We start from the raw sequence: 14,522 nt of genomic DNA on the forward strand, positions 1-14,522 counted from the left end.
CACATTTCCGGCACAGATACGTCACGCATCTGTGCCGTTTTTGCACCATGGTGCGCCGCATTATAAATGCGGCGCACCATGGGTGGCGGAGCTGTGGCGCACTGTGGCGCATGTTAACTGGCGCATCCCTGGGGATGCGCCAGTTAACATAAATCTGCCCCTTAATGTCTCGCAGAGCACTGCATGCGCTGGCTCAGCTAGACCTAAAAAACGCCTTACCTTAGCTGCGACGTCCCCGGGCTGCCCTCTTCCTCTTCAACACATTCTTGGTCATAACTGCACATGCACGGTCATCCGCACATGCAATCATGTGTGGGCGACCGCGCATGCGCAGTTTTGAACAAGAACGCGATTAAGAGGGCAGCCCGGGGACGCAGCAGCTAAGGTAGGGTGTTTTCTTTACTTAAATCGTTTTTTAAAAGTTTTTACTTATTGTTACTAGGGCGGGTGGGTGGCGGGGGCTGAACAAATCCGCTCCCCTGCGGAATGTGCAGAGTTTTGTCTACTCAGCGTTCTCCATGGAACGCGGAGTAGGCAAAATTCTGCACACTCCGTGGGCAGAGTGGAGTTACTTTTTGTAATCCTTGACCTCAGTGACTATATCTCCCAATGAGAAGCATTTACTCCCATCGTCGTAGAGCAGTAAACCTTCTACATTGGGTGATCGAGTCTCCCTTTGTTCTGCTCTCTCTCGCTCACTTTCTGTCCTATTAAAGATGGATGTACATATGCAATATCCACACGCTTAGAAGCAATGCCCTCTTCTTTGGCTGCCTGCATTGTTATGCTACTATAGTCTCTCACGAGCTGACTGACTCACCCACTCACTCACCTTGAACACGGTGATGTCATCTCAGTGTAAATGTCTTTGAGGGGGAAATGAAATGCCATATTTTGCGGTACAGAACACATTTATGTTGAAGTTTAGCATGAAACCCGCTGATAAATACCTGCAGTGCCAGTGGGGTCTTCTGCTAGGAAATAACTGCCCCTTTCTTTTTACTTCCATATAAAGCTCGTTTTAATTCTTTTGCTGCCCTATGGTTTAACAGAGTGTCCTAGAAGAATTAGAGTAGCTCAATCCAGCTGCATTGCTTGACAATAATGTAAATTAAGCGATGTTTTCCACTGAGGTGGTGTGACTGAATGTATTTTTATAGGCTTGAATTGTGTGCAGTGTTGTTTTCCATTATGAGCTCAGCTTGTAGTGGAGCTGACTAATAAATAACAAACGCCTGCATTTGGCAGAATTAGCAGAGAACAAAAATGTTCATAATTAAATGAATATTTCAATTTCCTCGCCAGCTACGGATGTGGAATTTTCAGTTTACTGAAATTCATAAATCCGGGTCCCCTAAAAATAGATTAAGAACATATCGGGTCTATTCCCAAGACACACCAGCGTTTTATAATTAAAGCTACCAAAACTGATGTTATTTTCATTGTCATAGATGATGTTGTTAATGATTAACCAATTAATAAAATTATTTAAATCGCCAGTCGGTCTGACCTTGCTAAGCTGGTGCGATGATTATTTTTTAATGTTTACTGCAAGCATATGCAACAAAAAGAAAAGATGCCATTGCCCAAAAGCTGTAGTCCTAAACTTGCAAACAATATTTCAAATGAAAAGAAAAGAAAAACATTACATAGCACTTTAGAACAGCATGGATGCTTCCTAACAGGTAGGGCTATGTACAAGCGACATAGAAACTCTTTTTATATGTAAACCACATCACAAGAACACAGTGGCGGCTGGCATGTACAGAGGGTGGTGAGCTAAAAATAAAAGTAAAAAATGATTAAAAAATAATAATTACACTTACCTTCCAGGCAGGCAGGCAGCAAGACGGGACTCGGGAAACTGCTCTCATGCAGCATGAAAGAAGCGCCAGGATTGGAGCGAGCAAGGACGCTGGTTAAGATAGGCTTAAAATGCACATGCCTGGTTGCCCGTCGCAAGATGACCAGCCAAAGAGGCATGCGCACTTTAAGCCTTCAGTGGCCTGACCATCACTGCTTTCTGCTGCTGCCTGACTGGCAGTAGCAGAAATCAGAAAGCCCCACCCGTCCTGATGCTTGGCTTGGAACAGGGTTTTGAAAAATAAAATGGTAATAAATTAACTTTATTACTACTTTAATTTTTCATCTCTGCGGGCAATTTAGTTAGTGGGACGGCGCTCCTCTGCCTTAATGGAGGAGCCGCCCCTTCAAGAAAATAATGATTTTTATTGGTGCCAATTATTGTCTTTGGATTACTTTAACTAAATACAAGGATGGCTACAACAAAGAAAAAAAGGATAGAGAATTCAAAGAGATTGAAAGAAACAAATCTCAACTAAGTATAGTATTGGACTAGCAGCCCTTCTGCACTTCTTAATAGGTAGATTTGCAAATGGGATGCAGCCAAAACCTGTTACCTACAGTGCAAAAGACTTAATGGCTTAAGTGGGCTGACCCCTGATCCCAGACAATATGTTCTGGTGGGAAGGAGTACAATGTGAAGGACAGTTAAGGAGGCTAATGAAAAGGGCAGACCCAAAGCCCCTCTACATCTAAGCGAATTATTGCATTGTTTATTTACGATTTTTGTTTATTACATGAGGTTGGCTAACCAAGTGATGCAGTCTCGAGCCAGACCTAATGTAATTATTTTGTGCGGTATGGAATTGTGTATCATTTAATTGTGTGGTGTGGCATTGTGTGACATGGTGTGGAATTCTGTGGAGTGTATATATGAGGCACGTTGTGGGGTTTAATTTTGTTGAGTGCAATTATGTGTTTTGGAGCTGAGTGGATATATGTGGAGTGTAATTATATGGTGTGAACTGTAATTATGTAGGTTGGTGTGTAATTACATGTAGTGGAATTATCTGGAGTTGAATTGTGCTGCAAGAAGTGCAATGAAATCATGGTTGCATGGCTTGGTATTATGGGAAGTAGAATTATGTGGCATGGAGCAGACTTGAAATTTGTGGAGATGAATTTGATGGATTGTCATTATGTGACATATAGTGGAATGATGTAGAGTTGAACTGTGTGGTATTATAAGATGCTGAAATGTGTTGTGTTGTGTAGTGGAATTATGCAATGTGCATTTGTGTGTTATGAAATTGCATAGTAAATATGAACTAGTGACTTACGTCATTAGACCCTTTCTGCACTACCTTTGGCAGAAATCCATCTGCCTATGTAATCTTGAATAAAAAAACTTTGATTTGAATTTTCAAAAAGTTTAATTGAATTGTCATTTATCACTTCTTTTTCCAAAAGTTGGTGCTTACTGTATTTACATGTGGTAATGGAAATACTTATTAATTCAGCTTTCTCAAGACATTCAATTCGCAGATTTGATATACAAAAAAAGTTACAACTGAAGACAAAAGGTAATCCTGTCCCAATGCATTTCGGGATTATATCCCTTCGTCAGGGGGGCTGAAAAACATAACATGATAGATATACTTAAAATGCGACCGGCAGCACACATAATAATTGACTGTTAGGTTCATATGTTGTCATACATGGTCTAACACAAAATAGAAAATGTACTAATACAAAGTTTTTACATATGGCGCTTTTTGAGTGGACATGATAATTTCTCAGTTGGAAAAGCACATAGTGAGGCATTTGACTGTGCGATACATAGTTTTAAATCATACATTTGTATTACCCAAGAGAAAATGAGCTTGCAATATTGCAAGGTTAGAAATGAACTGCAATTCAACATTGGTATGAACGTGAAAAGATTGTTGTGAAATGAACCCTGGTTGCGAAAATGAAAGTTGTCTAAGAATGATGGTTAAGAAGGTTTTAAAAGAGAGAGACTCACCCTTTGCACTTTACTGCCATGTGATACTTAGTTTGCGTGCTGCAGCGAAAATCGGCAAGTGTTTTGGTAGAGACGTTAAAAGTAGAAGATTGGACTATGGTTATAAAGTATCCTGTTGATTGGAACTGAAAGGGTTAGAACAAATACTGAATTTCATACCGTGTTTTAAATATCCGATTTGGCTTGAATATGTATCGCAAAAGGAGTCCAGGCGTCCTCTATTTATAGAACTGTTATGGAGATGAAAGAGAAAAATAATGATACTTTTGCAGCCAAGTTGGAGGAGTTGCTGCTGCAGTCTCGCTAATTGGTAAATGAAAGATTACCTAAGTATTCACAATTGATGGACCGTTGACTCGGCGAGCGCTAGCATCGTAAAACATGTAGGATTTCGTTCGGCGAGTTTAGTTGCTAGGGAATACACATGGGTCTGTTAGAACTCTGATCACATAATGAATGTTACAAAACGAGAAAAGAAACTACGTTGTAAAGGGATATGAACATAGGTTTACCTTTTTAACATGCGTGATGGTTTCCTAGTTCCGTGGTGCCTACTGGCGTGAAAACTCGGAGTGCAGCTACTCTTAAAGTACCGGTACCTTAAACAAAACGGAAGGTGTCCATTAAGGAAAAATACCGACTGGGATTTAGTGTGCTAGGCTACATGGTAAGATGAATACCTGTGTCGCGGAGATCGACGATGAAAGTTGCCGTTCCGTGGTGCACAATAGGGTGTCAAGTCGGTGTGCGACTTCTTTAGAGGTCACGGTGCCTTAAATAAAATAAGAGTGATCCGTTGAATAAAGGACAAACTCGAAATACATTTATAGTCTGCGACACAGGTATTCATCTTACCATGTAGCACGGTAGATGACGTCAATAGTAGAAAGAGGAAGAACAAAACGTTGAAAGAGGGCAGATGAGAAAGGAAGTGATGGAAGCGGCAGGAGACAGAGGAGGTGGGAGTGAAGAGAGGATAAAGAGAGACAGAAAAAAGGGGAAGGGCAGAAGGGAGAGATAGATGGAAATAAACGCGAGGGAGCCTCGAATGGAGGGAGAAGTACCTTTTTGCTTTCCCCAGAGTCCAGCTTTGGTTCAATACTCCCTCTGTTATTAAAAAGTATCAATAAAACGTGAGCTCCTGCTGAGCCCCGCAATGGAAAAGTCTTGTCATTGCAGAGCCAGCATATCAGGGTAAGGGGTGCATGGCACTGAACGAAGTGATCAGACTGCACAAGGGTGCCTCCCCCCATTACAAATGAAAAAAGCTATTGCTAGGATCTAAGTCCGAAGCAGGTAGCTGCTGTTCAAACCACGTCATCTAGTTTTGTGGCAGAGTCAGAGAAAGTACATAATTACCCCTTATTCCTGACAAAACTCTGACTTAAACTAGAACACAAAAACACAAGCACGCAGCGCAGGACTTAAACACATGATGATCCGTTTCACAATATACTGAATGGATGCAATCTTCCTTTAGCATTCACCGCGCTGTTTCAATGGGGCACCCCTCACAAGTATTTCAGTTCAGGTCCCCCTCAAACACTGAAGAGGAACAGTTGACAAATAGTATCAACATTCAGGCTCAAAGACAGGGAAGTGAGCTAATATTATTCGTAATGCACACAGACACTTTGCAGCCTTAGACAGTTCTGTTTTGCAGAGGACACTTGCCACCTAATACTTGCAGCCTTGGACATTAGGGCTGAGGACACCCACCGCCTGATTGAAGTGTTCTCGTTCACCAGGCGAATTTGAAGAATAAAAGTGAATGAGAATGACATAAGATTTCCCCTGAACATCCTTAGAGTAAAGAAAGTGGCAGTGAGCAATTAAAGAAAGATCAAACGGATGGAGTGGAGCGAAGGAACAGTTTACCATCCAGAAGTCAGTCAGGTATGAAGAGTGACGGCTGGCCAGTGGTGCAGAAAGTTCTATTGAACAGGAGACCTATGTATTTGTTTAGACATAAACTTCAAGAAACACCAAAAAAACAAGCGAGCAGCTCTAAGGAGACTGGAGCAAGGGAAGTGGGTGAGCGCCTTCGGAAAGGCAAAAAATGTGTTTGCCAGTCCGAAATAAAGAAATACAAATATGCTGTAGTGAATTGTGGAGGAAAAAGGCGCCATTCATAAACAATGGAAGGCGTGCTTAAAGTGAAAGCGGCACCATTCATAAACAAATGAAGGAACGCCTAAAAACAAAGTGGCGCAGTTCATAAAGAAATAAAGGTGCCAGGCCAGGATGTATGACATTACAACGCATGCTTTTACCACGCATGCCTTTACAACCCTGTTTTTACAACGTATGCCTTTACAACGCATAGTGCAAAACCAAGCTGCCCGCCTCATCCTCTCCCTCCCTAAATCCTCTCATATCACCCCTGTTCTCAAGTCCCTTCATTGGCTTCCTGTTCGTTTCAGATCTTTCTTTAAATTGGCCTGTCTTGCCTTTCGGGCTCATTCCCGCTCTGCTCCCCTGTTCATCACTTCTCTCATCTCCTCTCATGTCCCCAGCCGCACTCTTCGTTCCTCTTCTCTTTCTCTTCTCCACATCCCCCGCTTCCGTAAATCCAGAACGGGGGGCACCCTGTTCTCAGTCCTGGCCCCCCAGTTCTGGAACAGTCTTCCACTCTCCATTCGTTCCATCCCCATCTACACTCACTTCCGCAAAGCCCTCAAAACCTTCCTTTTCTCTCAGGCATTCCCTTCCTAGTCTCCCTGGGTTCCCTCTGCGAGCTGTGATCAGGTCCCCAGCGCCAAGAAGCCGATTGGCCGCAGTGCGCTTTACCAAATATTTTTTTCATTTCATTTCATTTTCATTTCATTTCATTTCAGTGCTTTGGGGCGCTGGATAGTGAATAGTTTAATTTACTATTCCAACTCCAGTCCCCAGGGAAAGTAGGGAAGGTGTTGGATAGTAAATGAAACCTATTCCCTATCCTAGAGCGCACCCCAGGGCAATGCGTTGTAATGGTTTGCGTTGTAAAAGTTGCGTCGTAAAGGCACTGCGTGGTAAAAGTTGCGTTGTAAAGGATGCTTCCCGCTAGGCCATGCTATGTGATAAAGCGCCACACTCACCTCTGCCACTGCTTACATTTCGCGCCCTGGAGAAAAAATAAAGAAAGGCTTACTGCTATGCTATTCCTTGAATTTAAAGTAAAAATGACTCCTGGAGAAATTAATAAAAGTGTGTCCCATGCTGGGTAATAAGCAGAAGCATGTTGTTGTTATTAAATAAAATGAGCAGCTGTAAGCCACCAAACTAGGCAATACCTAATAAGATTAGAGTGCTCACAGAGCACCACAAACTACACTGAAAGTGTGAACACATGTAGCAAGGACAGTCCTCATGGGAGAATATAAAAATCTAAAAGGAAGAACTACAAAACATATTCACAATCAAAAGCCAGCATTTACAAAGGACAGTAAGACGAGCCAATTGAAAAGATGGGTGAAAAATGGGCGAAGCTTACAGTCAGCCCCTGAATACAGCATGTCTTGAAGAGGCAGTGCAAGCACTGTCTAGGTGGTATCTAAAAAGGTTTAACAAAGAGAGAGACACATTCCATTAAAATTCTTAAAAATCTGGGAATGTGGAAAAAAAGGTATTGCAGAAGCTGGCGACATAACCAAGGTAAACGTTGCAAGGCGAGTACAATAATGAAGTCACTCACTGCAATGCTAGATTTATTTCTGAGAGTTTGTAGGGCAGGCATCCACCACACCCCTTCCAAAAGATTTGAAACAGTTTGGACAAAAAACATGGACCCCAATAGGAAAGGTCCAAGAAAACAATTTGAGAAAAATATTGAAGCAAACAATAAATGTGGACGTGATTGAGTGGCTGGGTGGAAATCCATCTGATGATGGAGAAGACAACTCAGTAACACATATGTTTGCTGGGTGAGTTTGTCACATCTCAGACTTTTTTTTCTGTTACCTGCATCAATACAGAATTGCAATGTCTTTGTTTCTTGTGCAAGGGGACTCCTAGGAACACCATTTTGGATTGGGTTTATATCAACATAATTCTTCCCCTTATTCCACACACCACCCCTTTTCCAGTGTCAAAAAGACCTGGAAGGACAACTCTACAGTCCTCAAACTACCATAAGGTGATTCATAATGCTGTGTTGTGTAGACCCAGTTGTTGGGTCGCTATTTGTTTGAGTGCAGAGTAAGTTCTGGGAATGGGACTCTTTGGATCTCTTCACTTTTGTGCGTTTTCCAGCTTGCAAAATCTCTGCGGGCAAGATGTCACCACAATGGCGCCCGGAAGAAGAGGCATTTATGAGCTACACAAATCCTAATGACAATGGCAATATCTCTGTAGAGTACTAATACATATACACAGCTGTAGATATTATCCTCAATTCCCCATAAACCTTTTAGAATTGTAATAAGACTGCAAGCTGGTTACAACCCCACAATATACATTCCATATCAGTTAAGTAGTAATGAGCCTTTTAGTTTGTTGCCATTCCCTCCATAAACACTACATATCATAGTTAAATGTGTAAAGACATTTCTTTTCCCTACTAGACTGTTTGTCCATGGCATGACTTTGATATTTACAGATAAAACAGGATTTCAGGTTTCCAAATGCACTTGACTGTTTGTTTTCCTAAATTCATTCTGTGTTTGTGCATTGGATGGCTCATCCAGTAACATCTAATTGCTATTTTGTATTCAGTCACTCATGCATAGAAATAAGTGCAACGTTTTTACACTGCTGTGTTTATGGCATCCAAGCACAGACCAGTTCCAGAAATTGTATTGCCAAAGTGCAGCTCTTATTTGTCTTTGTCTGGAGGTTCATCCCATCAAGCCAATTTATAAAAAATCTCACTAGGTAAACATATTCAAATCCAAACGATACACCATGGGGGGGTGACAACGCTAAGGCAAACAACCAGCTATTGAAATACAGTATAATAGGATGGATAACATATTCCTCCTACTATAATGTGCAACATGGCGTAGACGTTATGACAAAGTTAACCAGTGCCAGAGTTAGAGAGGAGGTCTGCGCTAGCGTTCGAACCGCTAAGTGGGAGAGAGGGCTTCCCTCCGACCCCGAGGTCTGCTTATTATTTTGTTTGTAAACCTGACAGATTTCCTGCGCCTTTGTTGGAGTGTCAAAGATGCGTGCCCTGCCGCCCACATCCACTTTCAATCTGGCCGGGTAGAGCATACTGTATCTTAACCCCAAGTTCCTAAGGGTGGCCTTCACTCTGTTGAACTTACGGCGGGTGTCTTGAACCATGGCTGTGAAGTCTGGGTAAAACCACGTTTTCTAGAGAGTCTCAAAGCAGAGTCACGGTCCCAGAAGTTCATTATGCGTGCAACAGTAGGCCTGGGAGGAAGAACCGAATTGGGAAGAGGTCCCAGTGATCTATGTGCTCTCTCAACCACAAATCCAGAAGTGAAAGATTCTTTGCCAAACAGATCCATTAACAGTGTCTCTACATTATGAATTTTGAACGTGTCTTTGGAATTGCAACCTTTTGTCTTCAGCAGCATACTAGTTTGTGAAAATATACACAGTTTTCTATCGAATGCAACTTTCCATTAAACATTCTCAGTTTTCCAGAAGGAAATCCATATAATTTTTCATTTTTATGAAATGCACAGTCCCCAAACTCAGCAAGTTATTTTTCATCAAGTACTCACATATAAATGTACACCTGGAGGACAGATTCTGCTTCAAATGTGCAGGGGTTACAATCATAGCCCACAGATGCTCACCAGAACACTAAGGCTATCTGTAATGTACTAATATGCCATGTGCCAAGGTTGGACATCATAATGGCAAGGATGCTCACCATGTATTGGTCATGGTGCTCATTATTATGTGAAGGGTGCCACCATTATGTCAGCAATTGCTAAAAGTAGGTCAGTCTTGTTCCTAATAGATCACTGATTACTGCCAGTGTGTCACAACTAGACTGAGAATGGTCAAAGTACTGCTACATTTATGAAATGAACCACCACAATTGTTCCAAATATTACACACACTCACACACTGCTATCCTCAGCTCTTAAGTTGATGGTGTAACCAACAAGCACATTTTTACTGTAGCCCCTGCAGTTCTACACTTTGAAAGGTTAGCACTAGTTACTGTTCAAGCTATTACTGGCATTATTCTTTTCTTGCCCATTGTTCACACACTTGGTGTGATTGATAAAGCAGGGCCTACAACATGGCCCATCTCCTTGTGACTTGCGTAGTTTGGAGAGGGGCGACAGGTGGCCATGTGTGACACCCCATAGGCCAACGTGGTTAAAGCCCTACTACGGTTTGACTGGTTGACACTTTAAGGGCCTTGGGATGAGCTGCGCTACCCTCTTTAATAGGCACAGAAGCGCTCAATGGAGTGCTGGACTTGGCTTCACCTCTAAGAGGTACTTTGAGGATATTGGTGAGCTACCAGTAGCTCTTGATCTACACATTATATACCCTGGATTAGAGTGAAATACAGTTGTCCTAAAACCCTATGTTTCCATACACCATCTGCAAAAAGAACGGTGTCTCAAGATGCAGGCAAACATTTGGATTTTGCCGGTCAAACTTACGGGTCTATCGTTCCTACAGTCACTATGACAGCCGTTTTTAAAAATGGAAGGGGTTCCCACTGCACAACTGTATTTCACATGGAAATATTGTCCCATAGCTAGGACTCTGATTTAAAGAGTTCAGCTGGGGTTTTATCTAACCCTGGCGCTGTGCCTGATTTCTGAGATCAAATGAGTTACTTCATAAAGAAACAAATGCAGTTAGTTACCTTAAAAGCAACCATGGGTACTGAGCTTTCGGCAATGCTTTTTGCATCTGAATCTGGCACGCAGTGGCCATACAATAAAGTGAAATACTGGAGCCATTCCTGCAGCATAATATAGGTTTCGGGAGTTCTGACCTAAGGCAAACTGCCACTCATCGGGATCCCTATTGCCAAGTGTGACATCTCATTTTCCATCTTTTACCATTGTCTTATTTGTCTATGCTTTTAGTGAAATATTTCATTTGTTTCTGGAATATGTTTTCTTGTAGTATACTTTCAACTATAACAATAAAATCACGGTGACCGTTTCACCATTTGAACAGCTATTGTGTTGGTTGAGAACAATATCTAGTCACGAGAGGGTTTGAGCGAATCCTTATACTTATTCATGCCACTATTATATACACTAGACATTGTTGAAAACTCTGTTAGCAAATATTGTAAATAATACTGTCACATTACATTTTGGTGATTTTGCACTGGAGATTTACCCTAATCCAAGTGGTTAAGCTACCTGGAGGGGTGATCCTTATTTGGAGCAGAGGAGTCAATACTGTAATTGGAGAAACCATTCTCATAAATAAGTATTGTGGCCCAAGTTTCCTGGCATAGATGTCATCTATTAAAGGATATCACTCAGCTGGAATCATCTACTTTATAATTAAGCACAGATATATAATACAATCTTAAGTGACTGGTCTATAGGTGTCTCACTTTCATACAATGACATGACAGTTGATGAGGGGGGTAACTGAGGGACAACTTCAAGGGTTTGGTAGTCAACCTTCAACCTCAGGTTCTAGGCAAGAACCCTCTGTATTTTGTGCCAGGGATGATCTCAAGTTTCCCTATCACTTGGTAGGAGAAATTGAATTGCAACAACTCGAGAGTAACAGGACTTTCTGAGTCAATCTGAGGTGGTCAACATTTTAACCGAATACTGGAGTCATTTGATAGAAGTGATCGAAGAGTCTGCAAGCCATTTCTCACTTCTGGATTGTGGACTTTAATCTGAATGTAACCACAAACGTGGGTATCACTCAAAACTTCCATTACACACTGCATTGGAAATATTCGATCTAATCAGTAAATGTAGTATTCAGTGTATCACTTTCTTGGTCAGGCAGGTCCAGTTTTCCAATGTGGTACAGGTTGACTTTGGGACCATTAGCATAGAAATTTCACTTTCTTCCTTTCTCCAAATGTATCAATCCTTTGCATGCAAGTTCTCAGGGACCTTATAGTCCTCCATTTTGTGTTGTATCTTGGTTTCCTGCACATCAGTTGAGCAATTACTCAAAGAATAATAAATTGTACATCCTTCCGTTTAAACAACCACTCTCTGTGAAGAGAATCTAAGAAAATAAGTAATACCTCTCATCTAGTGAGTTTGATGAGCTCTTAAAGTAGTTACCAATAGCTTCATATATGCATGTTTGCATAGGATGCCTTTTAATTTTGCAAATATCATTACTAATGGTTGAGGAAGAATTTCCGAGTGCCTGAGTTAATTTCCCTGTCATAGTAGGCACTTGTTCACGTAGGCTACCATAGTTTTCCCTTATTCTAACTCGTTTGCTATTAGTAACAGCTTTCTCACAACTCTGTGCCTCTTTCATGATCAGATTTCCAGGTACATCTTGGGTTCTACTGGAATTTTCATCAACTGGAAAGGCACAAAAAATGATTACTACAGTCTATATTAAAATGTTAGGTAAACTAGATTGAACTGTGTCTTTAGGGAAATTTTCTATGGCCATTGGAAATTCACTGGCTTTACAAAGTCGATCAAAGATTCCCTTTTCAGTTGGGGTCATTTTAGTATTCAATTTCGTTTGCTTAGGTGATTTAGTCACACCTCCAGCTTGAGGAATAGTTCCTCTGACTCTATAATGCAAATCCTTTGGGGCAAAAGGGCCTTTGGATTGCTATAGTGATTTAATGGCATGAGGAATCACTATTTGTCTTTCTTTCTTTTGCCTGGTGATTGTGTCATTAGTTGACTGTTCCCCCTGATTTATCTTGGTAGTCTTTTGATGTTGAAGCTGCACAATCAGAAGATTTGGACATCTTCAGAGCTGTATTAGGGCTTACTTCCTTTAAACACATAGGGGCTTATTTACAAGCCCCTTGTGCCACTTTTGCATCATTTCTTTACATGGGAAAAGTGACGTACGGGTGGCGCATGGGGCTTGTAAATCTGCCCCATAGACATGTTTGACAAGTGAGCACCAGTACATGTGAGTGGTTGTTAGCAGTATTTACTACAGAAGCACTCTCATTCTCTTTCCTGTTTCTACTAATACCTTCTCCTCTCATATACAAGCCCAATACTAATTGCACAATTTAGATCACAGATTTAGATACTAAACCTTGGGATAAACTAAGCTGAAAAAAACACTATATCAATCAATATGAAATATTACCTGAATTATATCAAAACATTGTGTTGCATTCTTTACCTCTGGTTATGATAGTGTAGGTCAGCATTCTCATAATCTTTTGGAATGTGTTGATTTACGAGGAGACTGTCACTTGCTGGCCGACTCCCTCATTGTAACCACAGATCTAGTACCCTCCTTGTTCCTCCCACTATGTCGACTTCCTGTCTCTGGATTTTTCAGTAGTGAAGAGGATGGGATTATCTAAGCACTTATCAGCATTTCATTGCTGCAGAGAGGAGCCTAGAAACCCCGAGTAGCGTCTACTGTCAACCTGAGCTTTACCAACAGCGCTACTGTCGGAAGGTAGTTTGGAGGAAATATCTGCTTTTGTGAATCTTTGCAGACAGCTGCATGCACCAGTGCATTCACTGAACTTCCTTGATAGAACACCGCTGTGCAAGTGCATGTGCTGGAAGAGACACTGCTCGCGATCAGCATGTACCACCCCACGTGACTACTTCACGTTGCCTAGCAGCAGGTAGCGGCATCATGCAGCGGGGACACATCAGGCTATTAACCACTCTATTGCCTGTTATTTTGTCCCAATTGTCAGCGCACCACTAATGGAGTGGTTTCTAGCATGAGCACCTTTAAATAGTGGAACTGGTTATTTGTGATTACAATTTTTTTCCACAGCAGTAATAATGGAAGGGATGAGTGCAACATTACCTTTCCTAAACACACAGACAGAGCAATAACAAAATGGGAAGACTGAAAAGAAGCTTATGTAGCAGTGATTATGGAAGATATTTTTACCACTTCCCACTAGCTAGCCATGCTAAAACACTTAAACATTGTTGGGGGAGGAGGGACGACGAATGGTCAAACATCTCCCATCCTTGCTGGAAGTTGACGATGAAGAAGAAGACCATGATGATTAGGAAATGACTATGCAAAAGTGAGATCTCAGCTACGGAAAGAAAAGAAATGAAGCAGTTGAAAGAGTTAGGTTTATCAAAATAAGTTCATATCCGAGGAATGCTTGGACAACTTAATGGCAGCTCTGCGGTTGCTGGCATCTACGTGTAACAAGAGAAGCTGTTTAGACGAGATGCTACGTGATCGGTTGGTACACAAAGTGATTAAAAGAGTGCAGGAAAAAATGTTGCAGAAGGCTATTGATATTGTGAAAAGAATTGAGAGTACGGATGAGGGATTAAAGAAAATGTGGTCCAGGGAATCCAGAAATGTAGCAACAGTTCAGGAAACTATTTGGATAACTTCTGTGAAAAGGAAAGAAACATCATCTGGATGCAAAAGTGGTTTCCTCAAGTACAAGGACTTAACTTGAAAAAGCATGGGCGGAAAGGACATCTGGCCATAGATGCCAATTGCTCTGCCATTTGTCACACGTGTAGACAATGCAGACTGAATGACTAATCAGGCAGGTCAATGAGTTCTCTTAATGCCATTAATATGAATAATACAAATTACTTACTAGAGGAATTTGTATTATAAATTAGTG

Source organism: Lissotriton vulgaris, chromosome 2_1, assembly GCF_964263255.1.
Source record: "Lissotriton vulgaris chromosome 2_1, aLisVul1.2, whole genome shotgun sequence".
NCBI classification, from domain to species: Eukaryota; Metazoa; Chordata; class Amphibia; order Caudata; family Salamandridae; genus Lissotriton; species Lissotriton vulgaris.